The 20,260-nt window shown below is 41.8% G+C and overlaps 1 protein-coding gene across 7 annotated transcripts in view; it reads right to left on the bottom strand.

The window, feature by feature from the left end:
* The window catches only part of WDR33 (WD repeat domain 33), a 110,684-nt gene that overhangs the window by 89,615 nt on the left and 809 nt on the right, over window positions 1-20,260 (bottom strand). The gene's annotated exons all lie outside the window — the stretch shown is intronic.

The raw sequence follows: 20,260 nt of genomic DNA, 5'->3' as shown, positions 1-20,260 counted from the left end.
CCGCAGCTTGTCCCGCCATCAGGGAACCTCGCTCTGAACCAGGGCTGGATCCTGAGCCGTCGCTCCCAGGTGACCAGGACAGAGCAGAACGCTGGCTCTGTCCCAAGTGGTGCTGGTCACTCCACCTGGAGTCTGATCTGGAGTAGGGTCTTAGGGACCGATGGCCCTCAATAGATCTGCAACGGCTTGGAGTTGGCGATCTACACCTTGCACTTGATGAGCAGTACTGGGATGAGGAGCGGTACCAGTGCCAGGAAGTGCCCACACATGGTGATGTCCTCCTAGGAGATGGGCGACGGTCCAAGGAAAGGTACCGATCACTCAACAGGTCCCTGGAGCAGTACCACAGTCTTGAAGATACCGGGTGCTGGGACTAGTACTCCTGCCAGGGGGTCTGCTGGGGGGGAGGGGTGTCTCCAAAGATCTCTGCCCAGTGGCTCTCGAGCTGCGCCTTGAGCCTCTCTGCCTGTGCCCAAGGTCCGGGGACCAAATGGGGCTGAGTTGCGTATGCCTTTCGTGGTCAGATACGTGGCAGCTACAGGAGGGTGAGTGCTGGCGGACGTTCCCCGCATTGGGGAACAGTGCCACTGAGGTGAGGACCAAAGCAGTCCAAACGCAAGTTTACCCAGGGACCAAAGAACAGCAGGAGCCAGTGTGGTCAGCACTGGAAGGGACACGATCTCCTGTGCCATCTGCAGGGCCTCCACCGTGGACGGCACCCAGACCTGATGGAGGCCTCTGCCACTATCCGGGTAGTTGGCGGGGAGTGGGTTAGGCTACATCGCTCCACTGGAGCTTGGGCCCAAGATCCCAACATGGGCAAAGAGTTGCCCAGTATGAGACCTTGCTCACAGTCAGCCTTATCCTTTCCCTTGCAGGAGGTTGGACACCGACCTAGTCCCGCCCTCTTCGGATTCTTGGTCGGAACCACAGATGGGGACCGGTGCCAGCCAGTGGACAGTCCCGGTGGGCTCTGCACACCGAGGTCATGGGACTTGGTGCCGAGTCGAAGCGTTGCTCCAGTGCCAGGGTGAGGGCCGACTCCATAAGGAGCGCTCTTAAATGAATATTGCGCTCCTTCTTAATCCTTGGCTTGAAGGACTTGCAAATTTTGTACTTCACTAATATGTCCTTCATCCAAGCAACGCAGACAACTGCTGTGTGGATCACTAACAGCCATGGGCCTCTTGCAACGATCATAGCACTTAAGGCCTGGGGACCAGGGTAAGTCCCATCCTCAGACAAAGTCCCATTTGGGACCTACAAAGTCTCTAACTATAGCTAAGGGATTTATAAACACTCATAGAAAACTATATACAGTATAATACAGGAAATAACTAGTTTGTACGAACAAGCAGTAACAGCAACAGCTGAAGCAGCCACAGCTCCAGCACCAACACCAGCAGGAAGAAGGAACTGAGGGTTGGAGGGAGGGGGAGGGGAACCAGCGGCACCCTACATACCGCAGCATGTACACGCCACTCCAGGGGGTGCTGGAGTCAGTCCCCTACTGATACTGCTGAGGGGAAAAACTTCCAGCACCGCTGCATGTGGCAAGTACACACACCTACATTCAATGGACATGAGCAAGCGCTGGAAGTAGTAGTAATTGGCTTAATCTGCAGCAAGGTACATTTAATTTAGATAATTCTAACTATAACAACAGTTAAGCACTGGAAAAGGCATTTAAGGGAGATTGCAAAATCCCAGTCATTGTCTAACCTCCAAACACCTGTCAGGGATGGTCTAGGGTATATTTGGTCCTGTCTGAGCACAGGGGGCTGGACTAGATGACTGCTCAAAGTCTCTTACAGCCCTACATTTCTATAATTCTAGATCAGCAAAAGCTTGAGTGTAGGCACAGTTACTGACAAAAAAGTGCTTTTGCCAGATTAATTTTGTTTGCGCAACTAAAAGGCTTAAGTTTATTGGGCTGTTCCCATTTTTTGATTCCTGTTTTTTTTAATCTCTGGAAAAAGTGTTTGTTTATGGGCAATTTTACCTCATTTGGTTTGGTGACTAAGATCCGTTCTCCCCTGTTTTTTCACATTTTCATACTGGGGAAAGAACCTTTCCTGAATCTCATTCTCTAAATCCCATCTGAGAATCTTGTTTCTCTTCTCCATGGAATGGGGATATGATCCTCTCTCAAGGTTTAGACTTGTGTTTTCAGCCACATTTGGAATTTTTCATACTTTAGAAAAGTCAAGAGATCAAAAAGATAAATGCATGTCCTTTCCTGCGCACCATTCTCTCTGATTTAGGTAGAAAACAAGTTCACCTGACCTGGTAAGGTTCTGAAAGACTAAACACCATGGTCAAATTTATGTGTCTCTTGTTTTTTAAGCATGAAAATCCCAGGTGGGGTTTCACAGAAAAAGGTTTTTTCAATCATGCAAATATTACATCCCTAGTAACTGGCAATACCAATATTTTAAACTCTCAGCAACAGTTATTCTGCAGATAGTTTCTCCTACTTAAAAAATAAATTAATTTAATTCTTCGTTAAGGCTTTTTTCCCCCGTGAACTTCAGCACCAATTCACTTTACTTCCCCCCACACCTTTTGCTGAAAGGACCCAGCTCTACAAATACTACAGTCTTTCAGAGAGTGAACTCTATTTTCAAGAAGCACTGCTTTAAAAAAAAAAAAAAAAAAAAAAAGGCCCTGAAATATGCCAAATACAAATTTAGCATCAGAGAGTCCCCACAATGCTTTCTGAAAATACAATGAAAACAGTTTTGTCCACTCTACATGCTCAAGTCATTTTCAATACCTGTTCAGAGGCTGAAATCCACCTTCAACAACAGTTCAGTTCCCTAAGGTCTGAGAACTTTATACTGCTCAGTTGGTCTTTCTTTGTAAGGAACAGATCAGTTGCCCACCCCTGTGATAAACTCTAGCCTTAAAAATCAAAATCTATGACCTATCTTGGCATTCAAGTACTTAGCAAATTCATTCTATCCTTAATGTTTCATTCTAAAACTGAATGTTTGATATTAGTCACATCAGATATAAAAAGTATACCTCAAGATACATAAATAATAATGATTGAAATGGGAGTTGCCCAAATTAATCCTGTATGCGTGATCACATAAAGAAAGACCTTACAAGCAGAAATGGAAAAATAAAAGTTTGTATAGATACCTTATCTGAGAATTTAGTATTTACAATCTCAATCTTATCTTTGCATGAACAAAGATTTTTTTGCAATGGTAAACTAGATAATAGAAGACTACTTTTAAGAAAAACAAATCACCACTGTATTCAGAGATCTCACTAATCCAATATGATCTACAAATGTATAATCTCTAAATAATATAAACACCAGTTTCCTAGTGCATTACATATACACATACAAACTGTCTATTTGTCTTCAGTGGCTGTAAAACACTAGATATGTGAAGAAAAAACATTTTGCAGCTTTGGCACTGTGTCATTTTATTTTATTTAGAGGCATCCTTTACATCCTCTGCATTCTTTAGTGGAAGCAACTAGCACTAGTCATACACGTCCATCAGAATTTTAAAATGTATTCCCTTATTTAAAATATTCATTAAGACTGAACTACCCTCCTCATACTCAAGACGTTTTCATGAACTTCTGTCATATGCCTCTGAATTTCCTGCCCCAACATTGCCAATGACCAGAATGTGGGCAGAAACAGACATTCCCTTAATATTATTTTTTGTTTTCTTCTGCCCAGTTTCACTAATAAAAATCCAGATATGGATACCCCACAAAGATATAGAGCAGGGGTTCTCAAACTTCATTGCACCATGACCCCCTTCTGGCAACAAAAATTACTACATGACCCTAGGAGGGGGGACCAAAGCCCAAGCCCCACTGCCCCAGGCTGGGGCGGGAGGGGGGCAAAGCCTCTCTGCCTCAGGTGTGGGAGGCAGAGGGCCAAAGTCAAATTTGGCTTCAGCCCCAGGTGGGAGGGGAAAGGAGGAGGGCTGTAACCTGAGCCTTGCCACCCAGGGATGAAGCCCTCGGGCTTCGGCTTCGACCCCAGGCAGTGGGGCTCGGGCTTCAGCCCCAGCAAGTCTAATGTCAGCCCTGGCTATCCCATTAAAACAGTGGCAACCCATTCTGGGGACTCAACCCACAGTTTGAGAACTGCTGATATAGAATATAGAAAGCAGGAAATGCTTTCTATAAAATGACTCCTCCACAGCCAGAGGAATCTACAATCTTTTGTTACATCGTAGCAGAGTGAGCCAGATGTGGTGGAATAGATGGAAATAAGTGGTGTTATAGATACTGCAGTCACATGCAATTTCTTTGGGGATCATGGATTTTAATACAATATGGAAGATTAATGTATGATTGTTTTTTAATCCATGGGGTAGATTTTCCACAGCTAGGAACTAATAAGAGTGGGAGGTGATTAAGATGAATCACCGAGACTAAACAACTTTAGAGAATTACCACGCCCAGCATGGTTCACATATACTGGTTCAGGCTAGGTTTTCCATAGACTAGGAAACAAAGAAAAGGCTTTGATTTGAAAAGATGACCCTGAACTGACTCATGGCCCTCCTTCTGATCCAGCAAACATATAGGAACTTCTGTCCAAGGGGCAACCCCAATCCTTCCAGAAGGGCTGGGAGAACTTTGACCTACTAGAGCCCCATGACTGATGAGTGACTTCTGCAAGTGTATAGGAATTTTTATTGATGTGGTTTCTTCTGTTTTTTGTTTTGTTTTCTCTGCAATGCCTTTACCTTAAGAATAAATGTACTTGCTGAGAAAGAACTGTGATATAACTTGTGACTGCTGGCAATACATTGTTCATAACCCTCAGAGAGAAAGCAGCACACAGGAGCTCACCTTTAGGCAGACTGGCTTGCTTGCGTATTATAATGTAAGGTATTGAGCTGTGCAGCCGTAAATCCCCAGTCACAAGGGAGAGGAACAAGGGTCCCTGCCCAGAGACAGGTGACAGCTAAAGACCTGAGACCTGGCTGGGAACTCCTGGAATGGACCACTGAAGGTATTCCTCCTCTGTTAATCTGAAATGGTGACAAGTGGAAAGGAAATGGGTAAATTAAAATGGCAGTAGGACTGAACAGTGCCCAGATGAGAACTGCGCCTAATTAAAAACCAAAAAAAACAAAACCACCAGTCTGAGCAGGGCAAATGAATGTTGACTGGGTAGTCAACAGAGTTTGCTAAATAAAATGACCAACAATTCAAGGGGACAATGACTACTTTATAGATTCAGAACATGTATGCTTAATGAAGAGTGCAAGGGTCAAAACCACGTTCCATAAGACAAACACAGCCAGAGGCTTCTAAACTGTAAGAGTATGTCTAACACAGCAAAGAAAAACCCCACGTCTGGCCCGTGCCAGCCAACTCGGGCTCATTGGGGCTGTGGCTGCGGGGTTGTTTCACTGCTGTGTACACTTCCGGGCTCATGCTTGAGCTCTGGGACCCTCCATCCTGCTCCAGCCTGGGCTCCAACCTGAGCTCAGATGTCTAAACAGGAGTGAAACAGCCCCACAGCCTGAGCCACACAGGCCAGCCATGGGTGGTTCTTTGCTGTGTAGACATACCCTAAGAGGCTATCACAAAGTTCCTGCAGTTTTGCTCCTATGAAACCTAGGATAGCTCAACTCTGCCAGAGTTCAGGTGCTCTGTAAGAGCATAGCTTCAGTCCTACCATAAGGAGGTGAAATTCCTGGCCCTCAATCCAAGCCTCTCTTCTGTGCTTCTGCATACCTCCACAAGCAACCCAGCACTTATTAAATGTTCTGCAGTCATCATTAGCTATTTTTAAACAAAGAAATTCCAAAACAAATAAATAAATTTAGAATTGAGAAATAAACAGTAACAAAATAAAGATTTATGTAGTTTTTAAAACTCAAGTTAGAAAGTTATTATGAGGAACATGGAAGATAGCTATTACTTTTATTAATAGTATGATTTGATTACATTGTTTTGTACCTAAGATCCAAGGGTTAACTCCTGCAGGAGCTCATTGCCCTTCTGCAGGAAGGCAGACAAGGCTTTTAGGGAACTCAAATCACCACTACTTCACTGACAATACAGGTGTCGAAGCGTTTAAAGTTTTGCTCCTAACTATGCTGGACCCAATACCCTGCCTTTGGACAGGGAGGGAGCCAACAGGCAGAAAACCTGCAATGAAGAACTCCAGATGAGATGAAAACTGAGCTTGCGCTCATTAGAGGGCATAGGATATCAGGGAACTGTTAGAAAATGGAAGACTGACACAGAGACAAACCCTGATGGATGGGTCTTAAAACAGCTACGCCTCCCTAAGGTTTGGGGGAACTGCTAAGCTTTGGGGAAGCCATACGTGTGTAGTCTTGGTTGTTTTAACACTTTACTCTGAATGTTACAGTCATATAGACTGATTTTGTTTTGAAAAAGCTGTTGAGTCATCGCATTTATCTATGGATCATGGCTCTCAAAGGGAAGTCTTTTGCAGATGCCAAAGCCAGGTGGACCAACTGAGGAATCGTGATTTGTAAAGAGGGGTGCTGTAGCCTGGAGTCTTGGTCCATAAGCAAGAAAATTGGAGGATTCCACCCTGAGGAGCAAAGAATTAGGGCCTTTCCCTTAAAAGGATCCACTCAGGTGAGACAGAGGGCAGACCAACAGTGAAGCTAATCCTGTAACCATGAATTATAAATTTAGGTTTTAATTTGTTTTTTTAATCCAGAATACAGAAATCCACAGTTAAGGTACTTCAAACAAACTTAACTCTACCCCTACGGCCCCACGTAACTCTGTACAGTATGTACAGACAAGATTAGTCACTGGAGATATGTGCAACCCACATCAATATAGACTCAGGTCCAGCTGGTGGTGCACAGGACCCACCAGATGGTCTCACCTTGCCCTGCGGCAGCTATCCTAGGCTCCCTCGGGAATAGGCAAATGATTTTGCTCCCATAAACTGAGTCCCATCTGGGAGTTTTTGTTGCCTCCCCCAAACTGCAGGGCCCTGAGGTGGCCCCATTCTGAGCCCCTGGAAATCAAGGCGGATTCAGAGATGGTTTGCTGGATGCCCTCCAAAGCAACTAATTGTGATACTAAGATGCTTGCCAGATTCCAGTTACACCTTCCCACGAGATGCTCAGAGCAGTGGACAAATAAGATGTAGAGCTAAGGCTAATCTTAATTGTGTTTGCATGTTTTCAAATGTGTTTTTTTTTAAGTTAGAAAAATTTAACTTGTAATTTACCTAACATTTGGGCTGTTAAAACTACAATGTTCTTTAAAGGTATTCCTCTCCATTACTAATACTTTCTCCTCAATCTTGACTTTTGCTTGGTGTTTGTTAAAGACTGTATTTCACTTGTGCCACTAATCCTGTTTTACCTATGAGAGGAGGTTGCAATACCATGACAACTGATCCAAATTGGATAAAAAAATAACATCCATGTTTCCATAGCAGGCTGGGTCACAAAGTTTAGGGCTGACCTTGGAACCACCTTATCGAGAGTGGAGAATCAAAGGCAAGGTGCTTGATGGAAGAGGCCACACAAGCTTGCTAACCCTCCAAATAGAGGTGATGACCAAAAGGAATAAAGATTTTACAGTTACAAAATTCAAGAACACTTGCTTCTCTTAGTAGTTCAAAAAGTGATTAGTAAGAGTTTGCAATACTAGAGTGATGTCTCATTCATCCAGTGAATATCAGATTAGGGCCCCTGAAACAATGCTGATTTTAGAAAAAGGGATGTCATAGTTGAAGCAGCAGTCTGGAACTAGAAGGGAAAGGATCCAAGTATTGAAACTTGCACTTTCAAGAAGGACAAGTTTAAACTTTTATGAAAACCATCTAGTAGGAAAGTACATGTCTTCTGTGCACAGACAGCCATGGTTTTGTCATTATCCTCTCACAGCACACACATCAAAGTCCACCAAAGCCTCTGTAAACCTTTGACTGGTTGGACGTTTCCTGGATTTGAGAAAAATCAACCAGCCCAAGAGTAATCATGATTTAGGTTCCATGAGAAACTACCTTAATGAAACTGATATGCTGACTGTTGAAACAGTTCTCATTCACCCAAATTCTGAATGTGGGAATAAGAACCCTTCCATATCACCATATAAGCTCTACTGCAATGCCGAAGTGCTGGGGAATCTGCTTAAGCTAGACGTATCCCTATTCTCCTGCTCCGACAGACACCAAACTGCAGGGAGAAGGAGAAAATGGCAAGAAGTCCTAGAAATAGGAATCCTCAGTGCAAACTTAATGAAGAAAATCTCTACCTGAGCGCAGAGGCAGAAGCCTGGGGAAGATACATCAGTGCAGTTCACTAGGTCTGCCTGTGAAAAGTGCTAACAAAGAAAATCCACAAGCAAAGCCTGTTGCCTGAGGCAGACCAAAGACAGGAAAAAAACAAACAGTACAGATGATTCACACAATAGAGATAAGGAATCAGAATCATGCATTCAAACCTGCTTGGTTGTCCAAGACTTCAGCATGATTCAGACACACTTAGGATCCTCCCCACACTATGAAACAGAATCATCTTTATATCATGGTACAACAATGTTGCAATAAAGTCCTTCAACAGAGCTTGACTGGGAGACATTCAAGACTTAAAACAAAATGCTTTGGGGCTATTCTACTGGGGTCCCACATCTACAATTCTAATAATTCATTCTTTACTACTTCAGTTTAAGATGTATCTTTCGGGGGGGGGAGGGGGGAGGAGAATATTCCAGACACACACTTCCAGGTTCCTCAAGTCCCATCAGATGGTGGGAATTTTATACATTTTGCTTTAGACATAAAAAGGCAGAGTCTGAAGTAAACCTTTGAAATCAAACTGCAGTATGCTACTTTTCACATTTAAAAAATGCTATCCTTACAATAATTTATAAAAGGGCATACCATATTCATTTTGCCATACAAGCTTCAGTTATATTTAGCCCCTCAGCAATATTTTAAAAGCATGTTGTGGTCTTAAATCTCTGCATTACTAGTTTGCAGCACTGTGGAAAAAAGGTGTTTAAAAATAGCTGTTCAATGACTACATGAAAGCCTCAAAAACACAACCTTTATAAGACTCTTGACTTTGTTAAGCAGTCATTAACAATGTCTATAGAGGGTTTTTTCTATAATGCCATCTTTAACAAATTTTGTACTTTGGCTAACCACTTTTGAAGAGAAAAGTGCATTATTTTCCATTTAAGGAAAGGAAAATGCTAATATTACGAACAAAAGCCATGATTATGTAAGTTACTTCATGCAGCTAGCCCCCTCCCCACATGCAGAGCCCTAATGGCTTCAAGGTTGTCTCCTATATGGAGTTAACTGAAGGCCAAAATCATTTCCATAGTGCATGCATTTAGCACAACACAGGTGCTACACTATGGTGAAATGCTTGTCAAACACACTATATCCGTTACTCCCCTTCAGGTGTTTCTATAGCAATTTCCATACGTTTTTCCTTACAGCACTCTCTTTTAGAAAATATGCAGCAGGAGTCTGCAGAGAAAGACTTCACCATTGTAGTGAAAAAAATCCATCCATCAAATTTATAAATTGATTACAATCTGGGGAGTAACACAGCTACTCAACCTGTATACTGACAACTGAACCATTAGTTTTCACATTGCTGTCAAAATTAACTGGCAATTTTCCCCCAAACAGAAGCAAACCCTTATGAGTAGTGAAGTTAGCAATACGCTCACAGAACAGTTTCACATTAATATTAGCAGTCTTTATTAAAAAGATAATGCCACGACACAGGCCTCCAAACATATACCTTCGTCTTCCCACAGAGCACATGCAGTAACCTGCAGTTCAGTCTCAGTAAATACTAAGCAGAAGTAGTCTATTTACATAGGTAGGGCAGCTGATCATTCACTGTACCAACTCAGAAAAAAATTGTTTCACTAACAAACAGCATATTTGTTTTTTCCCCCTGTAAAATACTCTACACTATGTTTTAATATTTGCTTGGGATCTTAGGACCTAGTTTTGCTAACCACAATGTGGTGCCGTGGCACCAGGTAAAAGTAGCTGAAATTGACACATTTTTCCTCCATAAGCTTTGGCAGGAAGTGAATAAACTAACCCTTGAGAAAAATATGCCCAAAGATAAATTCTTGATAGAAGCAATGGACTAGCTAAACATATTACAGTTTGAATGCTCTCAAAGTTTCAAAAAGCTCTATATTTGACCAGCAAAGGTAAAAAACAATAGTCCACTGGGAAAGCCTAATGTACAGCCATCTATGGATCTCTCTCATCAACTTTCTCATAAGTAGTGTTTGGCTGGTTAATCTGAGGGATCTATTTGCTTTATACACCCGTAAGAGCTCTGAAATAGATTGTGTTTCCATTTTGAAGTGGTACACTGGTTGATCCCAAATGTATGTTTTCATTCAAACCAAGTGCTGTAGACCTCTTAATTTCTTCTTTTTATTTAATACTAGAAATCAGCACAAGGATGTAACCTGTAATGGAGAGTGTGCTATTTCCAACATTGTAGTTTAGATACACTTCATGTTAGGAGCAATGGATGATACAGTCCTTCTCAAAGGGTATGGCTACACTTACGGTTTGCAGCGCTGGTAGTTTGCAGCGCTGGTCATCCAGCTGTGTAGGAGCAGCGCTGGTGTGTGGCCACACTCACAGCTACCAGCGCTGGTGTGTGGCCACATTTGGAGCATTTGCAGCGCTGTTGGGAGTGCTGCCTTATGGGCAGCTATCCCAGCATTCAAGTGCACCAACGTGCTTTTCAAAAGACGGTGGTGGAGGGTGGTGTACTGTGACAGGGAGCGGGGAAGATAGAGAGTGGATTTTTGGAGCCAACACTGTGTGTTAGCTTCCTGGATTGGAAAAAATCACAAAATGTTCATGAGCCCTTAGTCTTAACTCTAATTGCAAACAGCCTGCCTCCAACACGGACTCCCCCCTGTTTCACTCACTCCCTGTGGTGTACTGTGACAGGGAGCGGGGAAGAGAGAGATTGGAAAAATCACAAAATGTTTGCGAACCCTAACAGCCTGCATCCAACACTGTTTCCCCTGCCTCTCATTTGATCGTTCACAGCCAGGTACAGATAGCTCCTGTTTGCTGTGATCAGTGTTTGTTTTTATAGATAAGCAGTTCAAACGGAGCTCCGATCGGCTCCGTTCTGTTTCATTCACTCTGCCTGCCTGCCTCGAGCTCGTTCACAACAAAACAAGAGAGGCTGCATAACAAAACAAAGAGTAATTTATAAAAGCATTCTGGGATACACCTTATTCCCTGGAGGCCAATCACAGCGCTGGTGTGTGGCCACACTTGATGACCAGCGCTGCAGCACCAGCGCTGGAATCCTTATTCCCCATGCTGAGTGAGGTGTACGGCCAGCGCTGCAGCCAGGGAGTTGCAGCGCTGGAAGTGCCCTGCAGGTGTGGCCACTTACTAATTGCAGCGCTGGTGGAGGCTTTCCAGCGCTGCAAATCGCCAGTGTAGCCATAGCCAAAAGATTCAACTGCTGGGTTATATCTGGGTAGCAGGTTTTTGGTTTTTTTCTGCTGAGAATAAATGCAATGGCTTTAATTAAATAGTTCAGAAATCCCCGATCTTCTGAAATCAATGTTAAATTAAGTAGTTCTATAGCTGTAGCCACAGAAATTCTCAAACTGGCCAAAGCTCCAGCGACCAGGTCATGCCCTCTCTGCCAATGACTAAAAGGTCTGGTTCTGCCTCCTGAGCTGGACACAGGCTGAAGATCCACCTTAAAGAATCCTTATACTTACCTGTTCAGAAACATTTGTCATGTGGTTTTAATGGCCTTGGGAAATCTAGAGTACAATTTAACATGATGTGGCCTCAAGTCTGATTTCCCTACGCAAAGTATCAATCTTCACTAGTCCCGAGATGTTTCTCCATATGCTAAGTGTTACTGATCCAAAAATGGACAAGCACCCCAGACTTCAAGATTAATACTCAGGCTTGCTTTCTATGTGTCTGTGGATGCATGTACAATAGTATTTTCTTTGGAAATTTCCCTTGCACTATTACTGGTATAGCTCAGCAAAGGTAGGAGAACTAGTGTAGGCAGGCTCACACTTTCTACTCCTACGTCATCTAATGCTGTTCTAATAAATCAATAGTGAAAACATTTGGGCCCGCCTAGTATGCTAGAAGTGCTGTCACCATTCCTACTATTGATGGAGCTGCACTACTGGTAGTACAAAAACTGCTAGTGTGTGGACCAGGTTTTGTGGGATAATCACTAGTAAGATTAGTGTTTCACACTGTTTTTGATCCCTGGACACTATCTCTAGCTCCCATATGCAGGCAATGTTGTAGAGGAGGGAATTAATCACAGCACATTGGTGAGCTTATTAAAGCTCTGACATATGTTGGTTAATCACAAAGCAACATTGGTTAACTCCAGGACCAAATGCATTGTCTTCATTGTCAAAAGATATTGCAGGAATATGTGGTCAGGGTGGCCATACTGAAGGACCAGAATTAAGACCTTCAATCATCATCCATGTCTGGTGAGTGAGCAGGTAAAAGGGTACACCAATCACTTCATTTTCAAGGCATAATGTATATTCTAATCATATCATTACAAATTATGGTTTTTAAATTAAAGATACCATACAATTTTGAGTGTCCTTCAACATGCATTTAGATAGTGAACTACATCCCATGTGTCCTAAGCTAGTCAGACTGGACTTCCTAGGAGTAATATATGGTACCTTTTAGAGAAAGCAGCACAAGTTAAAGTTACAGACATAGTGAAATAGTGTCAGACATGACTAAGAACTGTTTTGAAGATGTAATATATTCTTAGTTTATGAATATTTAGCAAAAGATAAAACTCGTAGTTTATGGACTTGTGTTCTGGGTCAAATTATTTCTAGAGTTTAGCTCATAGTTGGGCTAAACTAGATTTCCTTTGGCACAACTTAATGAGAAAGATGTAGATAATCTTCCTCCATTAGAACTGGGTGCTGCATTAATCCAGAAAAGAATGAACTGCTGCTGAGGTCCAAGAAATACGTGTTGACAAATGAGTTTCGAAACTCCAAATGATTATGTTTCTAAACAGCACTGCTTCTGGCAATTCTGGGCCTGAAGTTTGTTCCAATGGCATTGCTGGCACCTTTGGATAAAACATTTGCTTCTTAAACAGCCAATGAGACTGATAATGCTTCTCAAAAGAGGAGTATTGTAATGCTTACATAAAATAAGTTCACTGGTCCATACTGTGGTTGCCACACTAAATCCTTGTGTACATCAGTACTGGAATTTAAACACCTTACAAATTTAGATTGATACAAAAAAGGATATTTCTGGGAAAGCATGATTTTTGTAAGCATCTGACAGTACATAAGAAATCTTCAAGATCACTTCTTGTTGTTCAAAGTCACAATTTACCGGTAGGCAAGTCTGAATTATTGGTGTAACAACAACAAAAAACACCACAGACCAAGATAAACCCACAGAAAATGAAACAAAAGCCAACTTGTCACACTGGAAAACTTGAGCAATTATTTTGTTCATTGTAAGACTGGAGCAAGGGAAATAGAAAGAATGCATTGCTGTTTTATTGAATGCTAAATTCAAAACCCAAATTTTATTTATAAACATGTCCCAAAAATACACTCATGAACAACCACCATATCTTCGAGGATTCTAGAATCAAACACTTCTTCTAGACTTCACAGAGGGATAAGAAGCTATATTGTTTTTAAATTATAAGTAACATTCGTAAGAATACATATATTTTATATATTCCATACTGCTCAGTGACTAGATTTAAACTTTATTAAACGGCATCAAATGATACAAAATGTATGAGGCTAATTTAGGTAGGTGGCAGAAACACCTTATACTTCACTGAACTCATACAGTGGAAGCCCAAGTTTACAAATGTCTTGTGTAATCAACCCCCTCCCAAACCTCTGTAAGATCAGGAGTTCAGTAGATTTTCCCCAAATATAGGAAGACAGCTTCCCTAAGGAATGACAATTTAGTAATAGAAGGGAGGGGACCACCACCAGGGAGCTTCACTCTTGACTTTAAGATCTCTGCAGGCCTGAAGTCCTATAACAGGGGTAGGCAACCTGTGGCACGCGAGCTGATTTTCAGTGGCACTCACACTGCCCGGGTCCTGGCCACTGCTCTGGGGGCTCAGCATTTTAATTTCATTTTAAATGAAGCTTCTTAAGCATTTTAAAAACCTTATTTAGTTTATATTCAACAACAGTTCAACCTTAAATCAGAGTGAATAAATGAAGACTCGGCACACCATTTCTGAAAGATTGCCGACCCCTGTCCTATAACATCCTTCTTTCCTACTTTCAATCTGCCTGCCTTGGGGATGTCAGCAAGCCATGCCTCTGAAAGCTCTGCTTCTGTCAGTAACCCTAAGGGACAGAGTTTGCTGTCAGTTAAGTATGAGTTTCTTAACTGCAAGCTCAGTAAATCAGGGACAGACTGTACTAACATTTCACAATATGCATGCTGTGATGCAGCATATTTACAGGCCTGATTCTTTAAATCAGACCCTTAAAAGAATAATCCAGACTCCACACCTATTCAACCTTTGGTCTTACTTTAAAAGCCTACACGAGGATCTCTTCTTTCTGTATCATTTGTCGTCCTCATTTAAGACGTTTTGGGAAACAACTTGCAAGAAAAGTCTCAGACAAACAAGGTGTCCAATCCCAAGGGATTCAGACCACTGAAATTCCCACTACTGGGACTTCCAGGGTATTTCTCAAGATCTAATCACACAGCTGATTGTTTAGTATGGATGCGTCGTCATTCCTCACCTTTATAACTATGACCACTTCTGTTTAATGAAGTAATGATTTTGAAAGCAAGGCTAGGTCAAGTCAATGTTTAGGGAGAACTGGGACTGTGAAGAGCACAAAAAGATATTCATAAATATTTAAATAAGATTAAATGTCATCACCTTAAAAAAAACTACAAAAATTACTTTTAACTTGGTTAAATATGTACTAAAACAGTGGTTCTGAACCAGGAATTCAGGGCCCACTGGGGGGCTGTGAGCAGGTTTCAGGGCAGGCTGCCAAGCTGGGCCAGCATTATACTTGCTGGGACCCAAGGTAGAAAGCTGAAGCCCCACCACCCAAGGTGGAAGCTAAAGCCTGAACAGTGTAACTTCCCAGGAGCACAGGCAACTCCCCTGCTTGCTACCTCCTAACACCAGCCCTGGCTTTTATATGCAGAAAACCAGTTTTTTGTGGCACAGGTAGTCCGTGGAGTTTTTAATAGTACTTTGGGGAAGGGGTCCTCAGAAAGAAAAAGGTTGAGAACCCCTGTAGTAAAATATGCTAAAAGACATGTTATATATTAACTAAGTCCATAATTAACTGTATCAGAGCTATTATACTGATACTTCCCTGAAGATGCTCCAGTCTGATTTGTTTTAAGCAAAACTGTTAAATTAACCAAAAATTTTATTGTTTTTTAAATTTAGTTCACAAACATGGGAAAGAAGTGCCCCATATTCTAGTCCACACCAAACTGTGACGCAAGCAGATTCCTCTGGGGTTTTTAAAAACTATTTAGAAGACCTTTTAAAATTTAGTAATGTAATCCTTACAGCGAAATGTACTAATGAGAACATTACATTTAGTTTTCCTTAGAGAACCACAATCAGTCCATGACAAAATATTGACAAGCTCTTACAAATATATTATGGGTGAGGTAATATCTTTTATTGGACCAACTTCTGTTGGTGAAAGAGAGGCTTTCAAGCCACACAGAGCTCTTCTTCAAGTCTGGAAAAGGTATGCCCATTTCATAGCAGTGCAAAGTGCAACAGATTGTTTAGCATAAGTAATTAGCACATATTACAGGCATGGCCAAACTGTGGCTCCTGAGCTGCATTCGGCTCTTTTACTGTTAAAGTGCAGCTCCAGGAGCCCCCCACGTACTCTCCCCCCAATTCTCCACCTACAACACTGAGCAGGGGGGAGCTAGAGGCTTCTGCCCTGGGGTGGGGTGGTGGGACTAGGGGGTTTCTGCCCTGCAGGGAAGGTGGGGAATCTAAGGGCTTTAGCCCAGCAGAGGAGCATTGGAGAAGAAGCCCCGCACCCTGGTAGGCACCGTCCTGGGGGGGCAGGTTGTGAATGTCTTGCAGCTCTTGAACTTCTGAAGATTATTGTACGCGGCTCGGAGGGTCTGTAAATTTGGCCACTCCTAACACTTTGTAAGGGACCATTCAAGGTAGAGAGGCCCACTAACGCCTTTGCAGTCATACAACAAAAAGAGAGGGTTAATGAGTTATAGTTCCACTTTGCATTTTGCTGTGACAAAAGTTGGTACAATAAAATTTATCATCTCACCCACCTTGTCTCTCTAATATCCTGGGCCCACCAAGGCTACAACTGCACTGCATACTAATGTATTACTACATTTTGGAGCACACTTCTCCAAAACAAATTGAATGAAAAAATATGTTCGGACTTAGTAACAGTTCTGTATGGAAGATTTATATCTGAATTAGAAAATGAAATAGAAGAAGATGAGAAAAGGAAATTCTCCTTCTATATTGGGAAAATATAGGTAGAGGTGGCTTGTTACAGTATGTACAAAACCAGAAACAGACAAGAGTGGGAAGAAAGAATTTTATTTTGGGGTGGAAAGAAGAAAACTACTACTATTTTATATATCTGTGAATGAAGTATTTTTTATAAAATTATTTGACTCAAGTCCTGTGTGTACTGCCATTGAAACCATTTCAGAGATAACATTTCTCGTTGTAGTAACAGCATAGTTTAGTCACATCTAAAAACCTCTTGTCCACACACTATTGAAAGAAACTGTGGCAGAACTACCTGCCCAACTACAAAACTCCTTAGAATTGGATTATTGCTGAAATGTTCCCAAAGTCTCCCCTGTATCTTCCCTTTGTGATCTCAATAAGATTCCACGGGAACATTCAGTCTTCCAATTAACATTGTTTAAAGAACTACTCAAACTTTATCAAAATATATTTAAGAGGTTTCTCAACATTAGTATGTTAATGTTGAGATTTCTTTTGTTTTATTCAAATTATTGCTGTTACCCTCATTTTCCCCACTTGGCAGATTACAAGACATTTTAACAGACACGCATCTGAAACAGTGAAATTTGGTTTTATTATTAAGTTGTGTGTTTTTTCCAACACCAAGATATATAGCCTTTAATTAAAATATTGTAAGTATTCTGGCTGGGCTTTTCAAAGGAGCCTATAAGAGTTAGACAAAGGTGGGTATCCTGCTCCCTTAGGTTCCTTTGAAAATCCCAGCCTGAGTGTAAGGCCTGTCTATATCCAAAACTTAGGTTGATCTAGCTATGTCACTCAGCAGTGAGAAAAATTCTCACACCAGAGAGACATAGTTGAGCTGTCCCAAGCCCAGGTATAGACACCACTAGGTCGGCAGAAGAATTACACCTCTACCCCGATATACCACCACTTGATATAACATGAATTTGGATATAACGCGGTAAATCAGAGCTCCAGGGGGGCAGGGCTGTGTGCTCCGGAAGATCAAATCAAGTTCGATATAACGCTGTTTCACCTATAACGCGGTAAGATTTTTTGGCTCCTACGGACAGCATTATATCGAGGTAGAGGTGTATTCGGTCCTCTCAAGGGGGTGGATTAACTACAGCAACAGAAAAACCTCTTCTGTTGCTGTAGCAAGTGTCTATGCTATGGTGCTATAGCAGCTCATCTGCAGCGCTGTAGCATCAGTAGTGTAGACATACACTGAGGGTCACTAGATCTCTATAATTTCCTATATAGGCCAGAGTGTAATTGTAGTCAGTTTCCAGTGTGGCTGTGTAGACTTCCTTCAGACCCATACGGCTCCTATTTAAGCAGTTTGCTACAGAGATAATATAGGGAAAGCAAGTAAACTGACTGGCTTGTAACAGCCAGCATAAAATTCCAATCAAGGGGTGGAGGCAGCCCAGAAGCACACCCCCATCACATGGGTTCATCAAGTCTGTTCTGATGTTGCATTCTCAGTCTGTCAAACCCTTGCAGCTGCACAGGAACAGACCAAATGGTGAAAGATTGTTCGGCTAAGCGTTGAAGAAGTAGTTTACTGACCACTATTTGTACTGTTAGTTTTAAAGCATAAAATGAGTCTTCTGTAAGCTGTAGTACCACTTTGCATTTACACAGAATGGAATGTAGGTTGAACCAGAATTGGCATTCAATTACATTTTGAATAGTTTTATAAGCCCAAGAGTAAGAATAGCATAAAGTTGGATTTCATGCTACTCTGAGGCCTTGCCAAAACTAGGTGACTCTTCAGATATAGTGAATACATATCAAAAATACATAAAGTACATAAAAAGTTTTCAGGACAGTAAAATAAACCAATTTTGTTTGTGATCCAACCTTAAGCACTCCTTAGGGTAGGGAAGAGGGGGAAAAACTTGAAGTAAAGCCATGTTAAAACTTTGCGAAAGGTTAAAATCTTACCTGCTCTACCAATCAGATTAAAACTGAACATTGTTAAAGGCCAATTTCATTGCTGATGTTTACTTTTTGTACTAACCTTGGACAATCAAAATAAACTAGCAGGTTTTACTTGCCAGTTTTCATGTACTAGCACAATGCTTCAGTATCTGGACTCAAAAAACTGCCAGGGAGATTTTAGATCTCAACAAAACCTGATTTTTGTAAATTTCATGAACATATTCAATATTTCTAACATTACTCAGCTTTGTAAAAAAAAAGCACTATCTTATAACTTGCAAGTATAAATTTTAAATTCCTGCACTAACAAGTGATTGACCCACATAATTAAAACTTTAAAGAAACATTGTAAGTACCCTACTGTCCAATTTATTTTAGCTTCCAGCATTCAAAAACAGAGTTTGGAAAATTTACCAGATATACAAAAGACCACTAAACCAAACCGCTCTAAGTGAGAGAACTCAAATTAACACTCAGGGCTTGGCTACACTTACAAATTTGCAGCGCTGCAGCAGGGTGTGAAAATTGCGGCGCTACAAAGCGCCAGTGTAGTCAAAGCCCCAGCGCTGGGAGCCACGCTCCCAGCGCTGTCCGTTATTCCCCACAGGGAGGTGGAGTACGGACAGCGCTGGGAGAGTTTTCTCCCAGCGCTGGCGCTTTGACTACACTTAGCGCTTCAAAGCGCTGCCGCGGCAGCGCTTTGAAATGCAAGTGTAGCCACAGCCTCAGGGTATGGCTACACTTGCAGCCGTACAGCGCTCCCACGGCAGCACTTTGAAGTGCAAGTGCGGTTGCGGCACCAGCGCTGGGAGAGCGCTCTCCCAGCGCTGCAGGTACTCCACCTCCCCGTGGGGATTAGCTTACAGCGCTGGGAGCCACGCTCCCAGCACTGGGGCAGTGTTTACACTGGCACTTTACAGCGCTGTAACTTGTTGCACTCAGGGGGATGTTTTTTCACACCCCGAGCAAGAAAGTTGCAGCGTTGTAAAGCGCCAGTGTAGCCAAGGCCTCAGTATACCGTTACTTTACAGTGGTATTTATTAGAAATACAATAAAAGTTTATATATTTGAATACAAGATTAAACCTGCATTTTAGTAATTTATCTTGCAACTTTTTTTTTAATAAAGAATGTTATGAAATGATAAATAGCAAGAATTAACTTTAGTTATGACTGTCTCATACAAGTGTGTGTTTAAATTGTTTGACAGTATCTAACAAGTTATCATCTTTAAGTGAGTTTACTGATCATGTGGTCCACAGATTAATAAGGCTAAGTGTTCATATGGCAGGGATTCAGAAATTATTTGTCACTGGGGTTAAAATACTCTTAAATTTTAATGTAATCTGTCCAATAAATACAATCTAGTATGATTGGAGATGAAAAAGAACTGCTCTTGAATCTCTCCCCTCAAAAAGTTTAGTATTTAGTCAAAGTATTTTCCAGCATCAAAACTTCACCTTTGAAAAGCACCCTGGTCTGCTTCAGCTCTCCCCATCGTTAGAAAAATACCCTCCAGGATCACACTTTTGATTAGGAAATTAATTCAAGGTTTGGTTAAATACAGAAAAGAGGGTGTAGGACTACTTACCTACATTAGACTTTGTAATACAGTTTAAACTGGTCAGCTAAGAGATGGCATACAAATACAGAGTACAACAAGGAGTTCAGTGGCACCTTAAAGACTAAAAGATTTATTGGGCATAAGCTTTTGTGAGTTAAAAACCCCACTTCTTCAGATGCATGGAGTGAAAATACAGAGCAGTGTCACAGGGAATGTAGGGCTACTTAATCATAGCAACAAGGAGT

This window comes from Mauremys reevesii, linkage group 9 (assembly GCF_016161935.1).
Source record: "Mauremys reevesii isolate NIE-2019 linkage group 9, ASM1616193v1, whole genome shotgun sequence".
In the NCBI taxonomy this organism is placed as follows: Eukaryota; Metazoa; Chordata; order Testudines; family Geoemydidae; genus Mauremys; species Mauremys reevesii.
Note: the sequence above shows the minus strand (reverse complement) of the source record. Positions and strands in the feature narration are given on the sequence as shown.